This window comes from Schistocerca piceifrons, chromosome 3 (assembly GCF_021461385.2).
Source record: "Schistocerca piceifrons isolate TAMUIC-IGC-003096 chromosome 3, iqSchPice1.1, whole genome shotgun sequence".
Classification (NCBI taxonomy): domain Eukaryota; kingdom Metazoa; phylum Arthropoda; class Insecta; order Orthoptera; family Acrididae; genus Schistocerca; species Schistocerca piceifrons.
In genome coordinates this window covers 818374206-818388322 of record NC_060140.1, presented here as the reverse complement: position 1 = coordinate 818388322, position 14117 = coordinate 818374206, and positions in this window count along the sequence as shown.

The window sequence follows — 14117 nt, the reverse complement described above, 5'->3', positions numbered from 1 at the left end:
CACTCCACATAACGTTTTTCCACTGTTCAGTCGTCCAATGTTTACGCTCCTTACACCAAGTGAGGCGTCATTTGCCATTTAACGGCGTGATGTTTGGCTTAAGAGCAGCCGCTCGACCGTGAAATCCAAGTTTTCTCACCTCCCGCATAACTGTCATAGTACCTGCAGTGGATCCTGATGCAGTTTATAATTACTGTGTGATGGTCTGGATAGAAGACTGCCTATTACACATTATCACGCTCTTCAACTGTCGGTGGTCTCTGTCAGTCAACAGACGAGTTCGGCCTGTACACGTTTGTGCCGTACGTGTCCCTTCATGTTACCACTTCACTATGACATCGGAAACAGTGGCCTAGGGCTGTTTAGGAGTGTGGAAATCTCGCGCACAGACGTATGACACAAGTGACACCCAGCCACCTGACTACGTTCGAAATCCGTGACTTCCGCGGAGTCTGTTCTCTCACGGTGTCTAATGACTATTCAGTCTGGAACCGCGCGACCGCTACGGTCGTAGGTTCGAATCCTGCTTCGGGCACGGATGCGTGTGATGTCCTTAGGTTACTTAGGTTTAAATAGTTCTAAGTTCTAGGGGACTGATAACCTCAGATGTTAAGTCCCATAGTGCTCAGAGCCATTTGAACTATTTTTCTAATGTTTACTGAGGTCGCTGATATGGAGTACCTGGCAGTGGGTGGCAGTACAATGCACCTAATATGAAAAAGTATATTTTTTGGGGATGTTCGAATACTTTTGATCACTTAGTGTATATGAAACAGCCTCTGAAGGGGGGAAGTTGTTCACCTGTTTTTAAAATAAAATTAGGATGCATCCGTTGTCAGCAGTTTTCTGCGAAAACTTCCCAAACGTAGCAAACTGGTGCATTATTCTGACTTTCGTTTCTCCTGTCTCTGGTCTACTTGTCATCGAAGGTCAGGGCTCTTAACAAACCTTCGAATCACTTAATTGAAACTGTGGTCAGGTAGGTAAGGCTGGTAAAGCTGCAGTGAAATAGCTCTGATTTGCACGTTCCAGTTTCCACCATTACTAGCATTAATCACGAGTCCAGAAATGCATTCATTTCCTAAGAGGTAACACTGTACCATTTCTTTCCCCTTTTACTAGCAACGCACCTAGCATCAAAATCAGAACGAACGACGTATGATTTTTTATGACATTCTTTTTCTAGGCGCTACAGTCTGGAACCGCGTGACCGCTACGGTCGCAGATTCGAATCCTGGCTCGGGCATGGATGTGTGTGATGTCCTTAGGTTAGTCAGGTTTAAGTGATTCTAAGTTCTAGGGGACTGATGACCTCAGCAGTTAAGTCCCCTAGTGCTCAGAGCCATTTGAACCAATCCCTTGCTTCCTTAGAGGAGACAGTTATGCGCACAGTCCTATTTAATTGATCAGTTGAAATTTACGTGATATTGTCTACTAGAAACCGCTCAATGGTGGAGGCGTTTTACTGAACTGAGTTCCATCATGACCAGTAAGGAAATCAGCACTTCTATAGTCTGTTTCACAGAATTGTCCACTGCTTTCTTCACATGGCACACTGGTAGAGTCAGTATCCTAGGAAGCATCAGAGTCTGCATCACTGTTGTCTTCCTGCTCAAAGGGAGATTTAGCTGCAAAGCGTTCAGAAACTCTTGTTTCAAAACTCCTGTCGCTTGTGCAAGACTTCATATGACGTTTTCTGTCTCTTGCACGAAATGTTGTGTTCATTCTGTAAGTAAATGACAAAAGTGTCTGGAGTAATTATCCTGTTCATGGAACTTGACTTTTGTTAATCTCAACCTATTTCAGCATTAAGAAGCACACTTGCCTTTCAAAAGAAGATTTGTATATGGCTTGCGCAGTGCTTCTGGCTCTACAACAATTAGTGAAGCTTTACAAAACTGCTAATTGTTGTCAAAAGTCTCGGCAACATAGTTTGCTACTTAGATTAATGATAAATAACGTGTTCGATCGCCCACCTTGACGTTATGAAGTTCAAGAGACGCTTGTCGTTGGTTACTTGAAGGATTACATAATTAATAAATAAAAATAAATAATTTAATATGCTCGAATGAACGTTTTTCCTGTAGAACGTCAATTGTTTTTCCAAGGATTAGGCAGAACGTAAACGAAAATAAAGTAATTTTAAGGGAGTTAATCGATAAAATGAAAGGTAGCTGGGTACAAAAGACCATCGTTATCCGTACAAAGGTTAAGAAAGTGTATTCAGTTGAATTCTCTAAACGTTTTGTGATTACACGATTTAATAAATACAAAAAAATTATTTCACTAAAATTTTAATGTGAAATGTACTATCACGATCGTGTAGATCAAGTTTCATTTAAGCTTAATTTACCTCTTACTTACTATAAACGTGTCTAATATTATGAGGAGCAGAAACAGATGATTTTTCCTATATTACTTGTAACTGATAGAAATTTTATCAAAACATTACACAATTTACAACTCCTATTTTACCGCATAAAAATGTAATGATCTCAACAAGTTTATAATTTTTGTAGTACAAAGACATGGTTAACAGTCCGCTTCACTTTTTATGGAAGAGTTTGAAACAATCCTTTCTCTTTGTAGGAGAGAGGTACGGTTCACATTTTATGCACTATTAGTTTTGTTACTGCACCGATCACATTGACATATTTGCGTTGACAAAATGTTATCGACTGCGGACCAGAGATCATACTCAGCGTATCGCTTGTCCAGGCCTGGTTTTTGTTGAGGATTGTGTATTTTCGCCTTTCTTGAGATGTGTAACTCATCCACATAACTCATCCACACTCTTCCGCCTCCCGGTCCCCCCCCCCACCCCCCCCCCCACCCCTCCCTCCTTCTGTCTGGACAGGCCAAAAGAGCCTCTCTCTGCGAGATACACTTAAAATTTAAGAAACTCAATAAAGCTCGTCTTCGCATTCTGGGTTTCACGGCAGTGCTCTCTGTACGGAAACCAGCATCTGACAGCCGGAAGATCTACGCAGTGCAGTAAACACTGACGGAAGAGCACTTAATCACAATCCTGTAATACACAACAGATCTTCCCTTCTATTAGACCAGCATATAACAAAGCTGATGTGCCTGAAAGTTCTGGCATGAAGAAATGTAAAATAAGCAGCTCACAACTATGTCCCTTCATGGCTAGTCACCTATTAAATATCTAACCCACACAGCCGTTCTAACAGAAATTTGTAGAAAAATTACTAAACATAGATTTGAATCGATACTACAGTATATACCGATCTGGTGGCGGCATGGTGCCTTCGTCTGGACAAAACTGCCATATACCATAACATATATTGGCCAGACCCTTAGGAGCATAAAGGACCGGTGTACTGATCATAAGCGTCACACACGCTTACAAAACCCGAGCAAATCTGCTATGGCAGAACATTGTCTTGGAGTCGGTTATCCTACGGAATATAGCAATACGGAGATTGTGGAATGCACTTCCAGCTATTGGTATAGTGTTATTAAGGAATCAATTCAAATGAAATTAGCAAGTGACCTTGTACGTAGATGTGGACATTTTTGGTTAAATTCTGCGTGGAATCTTGCACTCCCTTCGTTAAAACAGAGTGTGTCAGAGTTAATACTAGCTCACTCGTTGGTTATTAATTCCCACTATCGATAGATTCCAACGTCGATCATCTTTGGTTGTGTGGTGATTCTAGCGTTTACGGTGTGTGTGGTTGTGTGTGTGTGTGTGTGTGTGTGTGTGTGTGTGTGTGTGTGTGTGTACGTTATCTTTCCGCATATGCTCTGCAAACAGAGGTTTTAAATTCCTTGCACGGCGCTTCCTTGCTACATTTTTCCCTTGAAAATGGCAGCATGTGCGCCTGTCGAAATGTAGACGGTTATAGAAGACCTCTCCGGTTCAAATGGCTCAAATGGCTCTGAGCACTATGGGACTTAACTTCTGAGGTCATCAGTCCCCTAGAACGTAGAACTACGTAAATCTAACTAACCTAAGGACATCACACACATCCATGCCCAAGGCAGGATTCGAACCTGCGACCGTATCGGTCGCGCGGTTCCAGACTGTAGCGCCTAGAACCGCTCGGCCACTCCGGCCGGCCAAGACCTCTCCGGGCTGCATTCTCGGAAGTTATTTGAATAAAGTAGGTTGTGTTTCAGACTAGTAGTTTTCCTGTATGACTTCTGATCTTCAGAAATCAACTCCTTTACCTGAAGGAACATCATAATATTCGATTTTAGTATGTGCTATAGCTTCCTATAAAATGACGGACTATGGCAAAATCTGTAACTCTGAGCCTCCATTGTTTTAGAGTTTTTGTGAACAGAAGTGCCTTGCGACCATTTCCAGTTTTACGGGTGTGTTCACTGGAAGAGAAGTTCTCGATAAATAAGAACTAGGAAAGAGGCAAGTTCTTCAGAATAATCAATGTAAAATGGCGAAAAATTTTGTCGGGTTCTGTCACCTTACTCTTCTTTACAAGTCTTAATATTTCTTCTTTGGATTGTGGTAGTGTTCCATAACCGCTTGACGCTTATTCACTGAGATTAGACCAGTGTCTAGTGGCATAAACGGTAAACAGTGAAAGAATTTCTAGCTCGTGTTTTAAATCCTAGTGCTCGGCATGAGCTACATGGGTTGCAAAACACGTTGAAGTTAGAGGCCATATATTTTTAATATGAATTTTCAAAGAAAACTTGTGATAAAGGAAGAGAATAAACACTGTGTATTTTCCCAGTATGTAGTAGTTTTTAAATAATTTATTTAGGTAACTTCGTCGAAAGTAGCAAGTGTTTATCTCGAGTCATAAAAGAAAGGAACAAATACCCTGTATTGTCCCAGTATGTAGTACTTTTTACATAATTTACTTAGGAAACTGCGTCGAATATAACAAGTGTTTGTCTCATGTTTTCCCTTCATAATGGCTACGTTACCACTTTTGAATGTGCAGTAAGATTGTTCCAATAAATACTTAAACTGTCTACGCTGATGCATGGTGGGTTCGATTGCATGTAAATACCGCAAACTATATACAGTTCCCAGTTCGTTGTCTATTTCGTATGGACTGTCTGGAAGTGCTATATAACCTGCAGAGCTGCTACAGGGCTGAAGATACTCCTTCGGTTCTCAATCCTAACGGAAATTGTTCATCTTATGCGTAGAGACAGCTGTTTCCCACCGGGAATCGTGTTAGTTGGTAGTCCCGGCGAGAATGGAGGCATACTGCGAACGGCGTCGAGAACAAAAGCTCGTCCACGGATCCCAATCACAGCCGTAACAATAGCCGAAGGGAATTTATAAAAATAGAAGGGTACAGATCCCCGGGGGTGTTAACAATGGCGTGATGAGCTCGCTCGGGTTTTTATGTCCGCCTGATTGCGAACCAACAGTAGTAGATGTAGTAGCATATATTGTTGTCGAGAGATGGATGTTGGGTTAGCGCCGTTGAGTTTCCATAATTAATCACCTTCGCCGCACGGAGCGAGCGGGGAGGAGTAGGATCGTCAGGAATTGAAAAATTAATCAAAGTGTAACAAGACAGGTGGGGCTAATGAATGTTCACAGGGTGCTCATCGTGACACAGCCAGCGGGCGGGCAGACAATGCCTGCCCGCTGCTGCCGCCTCCTGCCTCCTGCCGCCTCACCGTTCATACCTGGGACACCCGCCCCCAGCCCCCGGCGCTCTGGGCCACTGACTCCGGTGCAAGCGCAAGGTCGCCAGCCACTTGCTGACGTCCGGACCGCAGTGGCAGCGAGAATCGCCTCCAGTCACTGCCATTTCGTTTTGGAGGGGCGCCGTCCTCATGTAACCAAAGCAGTGAGGCAGGTGCGTCTACGACTTCCCTACATGAGACCCATTTCTTCAGCAGAATTCTCTCAGGCCGCACTCAGACAGGTCGAGGCACTTAGCGGTGACGTGGACGAGGTCGAGGAACCTAGTTTCACCAGAAAAAACGTCCGCGTCACATGAGACGTACTACCCATAGTTATTTGCGACTGTGGCGCTCTCCATCGGCTACTGTCGGCCGTATCTCGCTCCCAAACCACACAGATTGTTTATGAAAATGGACGCACGTAAAATTTCTACCTTGAAGAACTTCGGTAACCAAGAACATGATACGAGGTCTGTTCAAAAACTTCGGAACATTCGTAATCTCGCGGCAATGGTGTGTTGGAGCGAAATGCGGTTGGCATATCTGCACACGCCTGTGTTTAATGTGCCACTGCCGGAAGTTTCGTTGTTGTATGTCTCTTGGTTATTGTTCAGGGCCGTATTGAGTAAAACGTTGTGTCGCACAGTCTGCGAATTTCGAGATGGCAGAGTTAGAGTTTCAAATGGTTCAAATGGTTCTGAGCACTATGGGCCTTAATTTCTAACTTCATCAGTCCCCTAGAACTTAGAACTACTTAAACCTAACTAACCTAAGGACATCACACACATCCATGCCCGAGGTAGGATTCGAACCTGCGACCGTAGCGGTCACGCGGTTTCAGACTGTAGCGCCTAGAACCACTCGGCCACCAGCGGCCGGCTAGAGTTAGAGGAGCAACGCATCTGCCTTAAATTTTGGTTACTCTCTACAAAACTTTTACAGAGACACACCAAATATTGCAGGAAGCCTACAATGATGAGTGCTTCAACCGTACTCGGTGTTACGAATGGTTCATATGGTTTAAAAATGACCGGACGGATGTAACATTCCAGTTGGAAGATGTCATTAAATCCTGACACAGCATCTTGGAATGCATCGTGTTTCCGAAAAGTCCGTCCTACGGCTCATGAGTCGAGATCTGAAAGACCTTCGCCTCGCAATCCGTGAAGAGCTTTTGCATAGCGCAAATGAGAACGAGATGTTCCTTAAGAGATTCGTAACTGTGATGAGACTTAGTTCTACGGTTACGATGTTGTTGTTGTTGTTGTTGTCTTCAGTCCTGAGATTGGTTTGATGCAGCTCTCCATGCTACTCTATCCTGTGCAAGCTTCTTCATCTCCCAGTACTTACTGCAACCTACATCCTTCTGAATCTGCTTAGTGTATTCATCTCTTGGTCTCCCTCTACGATTTTTACCTTCCACGCTGCCCTCCAATGCTAAATTTGTGATCCCTTGATGCCTCAGAACATGTCCTACCAACCGGTCCCTTCTCCTTGTCAAGTTGTGCCACAAACTCCTCTTCTCCCCAATTCTGTTCAATACCTCTTCATTAGTTATGTGATCTACCCATCTAATCTTCAGCATTCTTCTGTAGCACCACATTTCGAATGCTTCTATTCTCTTCTTGTCCAAACTATTTATCGTCCATGTTTCACTTCCATACATGGCTACACTCCATACAAATACTTTCAGAAACGACTTCCTGACACTTAAATCTATACTTGATGTTAACAAATTTCTCTTCTTCAGAAACGCTTTCCTTGCCATTGCCATTCTACATTTTATATCTTCTCTACTTCGACCATCATCAGTTAGTTTGCTCCCCAAATAGCAAAACTCCTTTGCTACTTTAAGTGTCTCATTTCCTAATCTAATTCCCTCAGCATCACCCGACTTAATTCGACTACATTCCATTATCCTCGTTTTGCTTTTGTTGATGTTCATCTTATATCCTCCTTTCAAGACACTGTCCATTCCGTTCAACTGCTCTTCCAAGTCCTTTGCTGTCTCTGACAGAATTACAATGTCATCGGCGAAGCTCAAAGTTTTTATTTCTTCTCCATGGACTTTAATACCTACTCCGAATTTTTCTTTTGTTTCCTTTACTGCTTGCTCAATATACAGATTGAATAACATCGGGGACAGGATGTAAAGACGTTCAATCTTCACAATGGGTCGGGAAAGGTTCTCACAGACGAAAAAAAGTTCGTCAGCTCAGGTCGAATGTCAAAGCCATGCTGATAGTTTTCTTTGAGTTTGAAGGATTAGTTCATGACGAATTCGTGCTACAGTAGAAACTGTTAATTAATGGTACTATCGGGGCGTGTTGCGACGCCTGCGAGAAAATGTGAGAAGAAAATCGCTTGGAATGTAGCGAGACATTTTATGGCCAACGCATTACGATAACGCACCCGCACTTTCATCCTTGTTGGCGCGGACTATTGTGCAAATAATGAAATCACTGTGCTGCCTCATCCTTCGTACCCTCCAAACCTGGCCCCTGCGGACGTTTTTTTGATTTCCAAAGTTGAAAATCCAATTGAAAGGACGAAGATTTGTAATGATAGAGGAGATAAGAGAAAATTATAAGACGGTGCTTCGCTTGATCCAGCAAGAGGTGTAACAAGACTGCTTCTGGAAGTGGAAACGGCGTTGGGAGCGGTGTATCAATTGTGGAGGGGAGTATTTCGAAGGAGACCATACACAATAAGTAAAAGGTAAGCGTAGAAAAATTTTGTGGACAAAGTTCCGCCTCGTATAAGCCAAGGAAGAAAGTTCCACGTCCAGTAAATAAGGGCATTGACTTATAAAACTTCACAAAATCGGACAGACTCACTCCTGGAAGAGAGCGCACGTGTATTTAGCATCTTTACCAATTACACTACACTGAACTTCTGCAACAGGTGACATAGTATCTTAGTCACGATCTTCTGAAATCTGTAATCGGCGATTTGTTCTTAACTGACATTATAGGATAACAAATCCTACCAGGAACGACGCGTTTTTGATGATTCTACAATGTGCTGTCACGTTAAAACGGCCTACGAGAGCTTTAATACGAAAATAACGAAATATGAAAGTTGCTTAGCAACAAATATGACTGTCCCGTCATTTTATTACGACAAATCGTACCATTAACGACGTGCTTTCGAGATATCCTCAACGATTTGGTGCTTAGAAACAGCGTATAACCGCTAGATGTAAGTTGTAATGTAAAATCCACCAAATACGAGGCTGAGCTGAAAACGTCAAATACGCAAGTTCTGTCTGTGAAGTAGAGTGCTTTCTTTCCTCTTTTTGATTCAGTCTTCCGTAGCATGTTACCGAAATACCTCAAAACTTAAGTTTCACACTGTGGTATGGAGGGAGGGGGAGGGGTGGATTTAATATCGTCACCGTTTTACAAGAAAGCGGAAAACTATTTTTGCGGTCAGCCAGCAAACGCTGGAGAACATTCTGACCTTTATTTCCAGTCTGGAAGTCCACATTATTCTTATGCTCACTGTCTACTCAGCGGGATCAGGAACTATGACTATAAATAAAAGTTCTAACTGATTGATATATTCATACACACAAACATAATAATATTTCTGATGATAATCATAGTGTCCCTATCAGAAACAACACTATTAGTAGTTCAGAGGCGACCATTACGGTAAGTTCCTAGTAAAATGGTCTATCGCTCTGACTTCTAATCATCAAAGTTAACTGCCCGCCACAAAAATGGAAAATAATCTCACCACTTGCCACGTGGTTTTGTCGACATTATGGGCAGCACATAGACAGTTACATTCGTGAAAACTAAGCAACGCAGGACGGTGTAGAGTCATCGTGAGTTCACTTCCTACATTTACCGAAAAACTGCGTTTGGAAGGTGCCTAGCTTTGACGTCATCCGAGGCGCGGTTTGTACCGCCTTTTGACGCCGACAGATTGATAGCTTGATGCGAAGTGTCTCTTTCCACTGCCTCTGGGGCTGTATTCATATGTGCGCAGCGGACCCCCGAACGCAACATCTGCTATCAACCGCCCTAGGCTCAGGTATCAGACTTAACAATCTTTATATAATTAAAGTTAAGCTTGCTTTAGTTAGTGAAAAACTTTTAGCTCGACTGCATTTAAACTTTGCCGGCTAGAATTTTTAGAGCGGAACCGAGGGTAAAACATAACCACTGAACTACGTCTTTAAGAGTCCTTGTATTGATTGTTGCTTACACTAACGCCTTGAAACTGGGTACACCTGTATTATTTAATGAATGTAATGAAGTGGGGCAATTAGAACTTTCTATCATAAATGCACATGATACCTAATCTATTTCGAATACGGACATTTATGTTCCAAATTTGGTTTTTAGTAAATAACTTGCAAACTAATAGAGGTAGCTTAGTGGAATCACGCAGTTAATGTTTTTATATCAATCTGATGCTACAAACGAATTTTCATTTTTCTGAGCCGAATATTTAGCGTCTTCAGTTTTTCGTAAAAAAAAACGATTTTCACCAAAATACTGCTCCAATGAAGTTGGGACCAGTAACTATTGATTGTGACATAAATTTGCACGTTCTGAACAATTTTTTGCTTTCTAGCTGCATTATTTAGTGCCACTTATTTTTTCTTAAAATAATATATTCAGCGGAACTTATTCATTTGATCATTCTGAGATTTAAAATTTTAACCTTAATAGAGTGAAGCATACACTGACATAGTTTGGAAAAGTTACTTAATTTCAACTTCATTCTTAGATAATGGAATAATACTTTCTATGTCATGCAGAGGCGCGTTATGATGACATGGCGCGAGTGCCAGTCCTCACACACTCGCTCGCCTCTGTATCTCTCACAATGATACAATGCGTGTTTCGCCACAGCAGAGGCAACGGGTCCTCAATGTGAAGTAATGGGAACCGACACAGAATTCGTACAGCTCCACGTCGACATTAGCTAACTTATCTCTTACGAGAGTGACATAAGTCTTATTGTTTAGTTGCCGCTCACTTGTAGAGTTGGCCGTTATAATACTATTGTGGTAACATACAGCTGCAGGAAACCTTGTAGACAGGGCAACCACAGCCGTGCCTTATCATCTTGGGTATTAAGAAAACACTTCAGCTGCATTAATCTTTTTTTATCATCAGATCACAGCTAAGGGAACGGCCTTATCGCAGTGGCTACACCGGTTCCCGGGAGATCACCGAAGTTAAGCGCTGTCGGGCGTGGTCGGCACTTGGATGGGTGACCATCCAGGCTTCCACGCGCTGTTGGCATTTTTCGGGGTGCACTCAGCCTCGTGATGCCAATTGAGGAGCTACTCGACCGAATAGTAGCGGCTTCGGTCAAGAATACGATCATAACGACCGGGAGAGTGGTGTGCTGACCCCACGCCCCTCCTAACCGCATCCTCACTGAGGATTACACGGCGGTCGGATGGTCCCGGTAGGCCACTCGTGGCCTGACGACGGAGATCACAGCTAGTTTCGTGGCACTAAAACCTCATTATCAGGTGACAATAACCAAGTCATAAGAGCCAAGTAGCCCAGAACATGGAACCCAACATTCGTTCTCAGAACAAACTGTTTTTGGTTCATTGACATATTGCTATTTAGCGGTTTATTACTTTGGTTTGACAACAAATGTTGTGTTCCATGCTCCAGGCTGCTTGGCTCCTATGACTTAGTTACACGTCACCTGAGGATGTGCTTTTCAATACTACTAAATCGATTATGATCTGATAGCTAAATACAACTGAAACGACTTCTTAAAACCAGAGACAGCATATAACTTCTGGGCTACAGCCGTCGGTTTGTGCTGGTCGCTGTTATACGAGGGCTATTTGGAAAGTGAGGAACGATAGGTCGCGAAATTGAAACCAGTGTTAAAATCCGATGAAGCTTTTCACAGATGTTTGGGGCAGTGTCTCTAGTATGCCCGTCGATCGCATCAAGACACTCATTTTCAGTTGTGAACGCACTGTGAGTGAGTGAAGGTGCCTAGAACAACAATGTCTCCCGCCAAGTAGGAGGCCCCGCTGAGAGGCTTCGCCTCAATGAATGCAGCCCACCTAACACAACTGCCACACACTTCTTCATGGCAATTCTCAGCCGCGCTCTGCAGGGCAGTGAAGACGCTCCTGCAGCCTTTTAATTGGGAAGTGTTCGATCACTCACAACACAGCCCTAATTGGGTCGTTCTGAGTATCATCTCTGTTCACATGAAACGCTGGATACGAAGAGAACGCTTGGGCGCAGGCTACGTGCTATAGCCCAGCGTAGAGAATTATCTGAAAGCACAGGCGGCTGCCTTCTGTGACGATAGTGTTGGAAATTTGGTATAACGCTCCGACAAATGTCTAAGTCGGAGCGGCGACCATGTAGAGAAGTACCTGAAAGGTGTAGCTAAGTGTGTAAAGAAAACGGTTTTGATTTTCACTGTGGTTTCCATTTCGCGACCGATCGTTCCTTACTTTCCGAACAACCCTCGTAAATAGAAGCGCTGGTTTTCGAGTTTAACGTGACGGGGGCCTGTTCTCCAGCCTGTGGCACAAGCTTCCTTTTTCGCCTCGGTACTAGAAGCGGGAGGGCGGCGGGCCCACCGCCCCGGCCGCCTTTTTTCTAGCTCCCTCTAGTAACATGGAAGTCATTCCCTGATATCTTAACACGTGTTCTAACATCCTGTCCCTTCATATTTTCAGTGTTTTCCATATACTCCTTTCCTCGCCGATTCTGCGGTGAACCTCCTCATTCCTTACCTGATCAGTTCAACTAATTTTAAACTGTTATATTGTAACAAATAAGCCCTCGGTCACAAATATTAAGTCAAAATTGACCTGGTTGCGACGCTACTATGAGCGTCTTCTTCAGAATTAGACTAACTGTACTAAAACATTAGGTATATAGTACATTAATAAAATTAAAGTTTGTACTGACTCGAAAAGATGCAGTACTTACAAGTCACATATTAAAAAAGATCTAAGCCGGAAAGGCGATGTCAGGAACACTAACAAGTGTTCATGACGTCGCCTTTCCGCCTTAGGTCTTTTTTAATATGTGACTTGTAAGTACGTGTTTCACTGCCATGCAGTGCTGTGCTACAGAAGGTACATTCTCAGAAATTTATTTCTCAAATTAAGGCCTATGTACCATACTTCTATTGACCAGGACAGTGCTAGTCTGCTTTTTATGTCCTCCTTGTTCCGTCCTTCATGAATTATTTTGCTGCCTAGGTATCAGAATTCGTTAACTTCATCTACTTCGTGATCACCAATTCTGATGTTAAATTTCTTAGTATTATCATTATGCTCCTCCTGATCACTTTCGTCTTTCTTTTATTTACGCTCAATATATATTCTGTACTCATTATACGGTTCATTTCATTCAACAGATCCGGTAATTCTTCTTCAATTTCACTGAGGATAGCAATGTCATCAGCAAATCTTAACGTTGATACCCTTTCACATTGAATTTTAATCCCACCCTTAAACATTTTCATAATTCCGTCACTGATTTTTCGATGTATAGATTGAGCAGTTGGTGCGAAAGACTGCATCCATTTCTTACAGACTTTTTAATCCGAGCGCTTCGTTCTTGGTCTTCCCGCCTTATTGTTCCTCCCTGATGCTGGTACATATTGCAAACACTGAGGTGACAAAAGTCATGGGATGCGCCCCAGTGTCGTTTCGGACCTCCTTTGCGCGGGGTAGTACAGGAGCTCGACGCAGCATGGACTCAGAAAGTCGTCAGAAGTCCACTGCAGAAATATTGAGTCATGCTTTCTTTATAGCGGTCCATAATTGTGAAATTGTTGCCCTGCAGGATATTGTGTACGCACTGACCTTTCGATTATGTCCCATATATTTTCGATGGGATTCAAAAAGAAGGTGGCGAAACCATTCACTCGAATTGTCCAGGACGTTCTTCAAACATGGCGCACTATCAATCGTGAAAATTCCATAATTTTTATTTTAAGTCTATGAATGGCTACTAGTGATCTCCAAGTAGCTGAAAATAATCATTTCCACTCAAAGAGCGATTCAGTTGGACCAGAAGACCCAGCCCATTCCATGTAAACACAGCCCACGCCATTGTGGAGCCATCACAGGCCAGCACAGTGCCTTGTTTAGAAGTTGGGATCATGGCTTCGTGCGGTTTGTGTCACTGTCGGACCTCACCATCAGCTCTTAACATCTGCAATCAGGATTCGTCTGACCAGGCCAGAGTTGTGCAGTCGTCTAGGGTCCAGCCGACATGGTCACTATCCCAGGACAGTCGCTGCAGGAAATGTCGTACTGTTAGCAAAGTTACTCGCGTCGGTCGTCTGCTGCCATAGCCTATTAACGCCAGATTTCGATGCACTGTCCTAAGGATAAGTTTGTCGTACGTCGGAGATCATGTCACGCGGTGCTGCTTGTCTGTCAGCATTGACAACCCTACGCAGTCGTCACTGCTTTGGGTCGTTATGTGAAGCCACTGAGTTGTCCGTGTTGA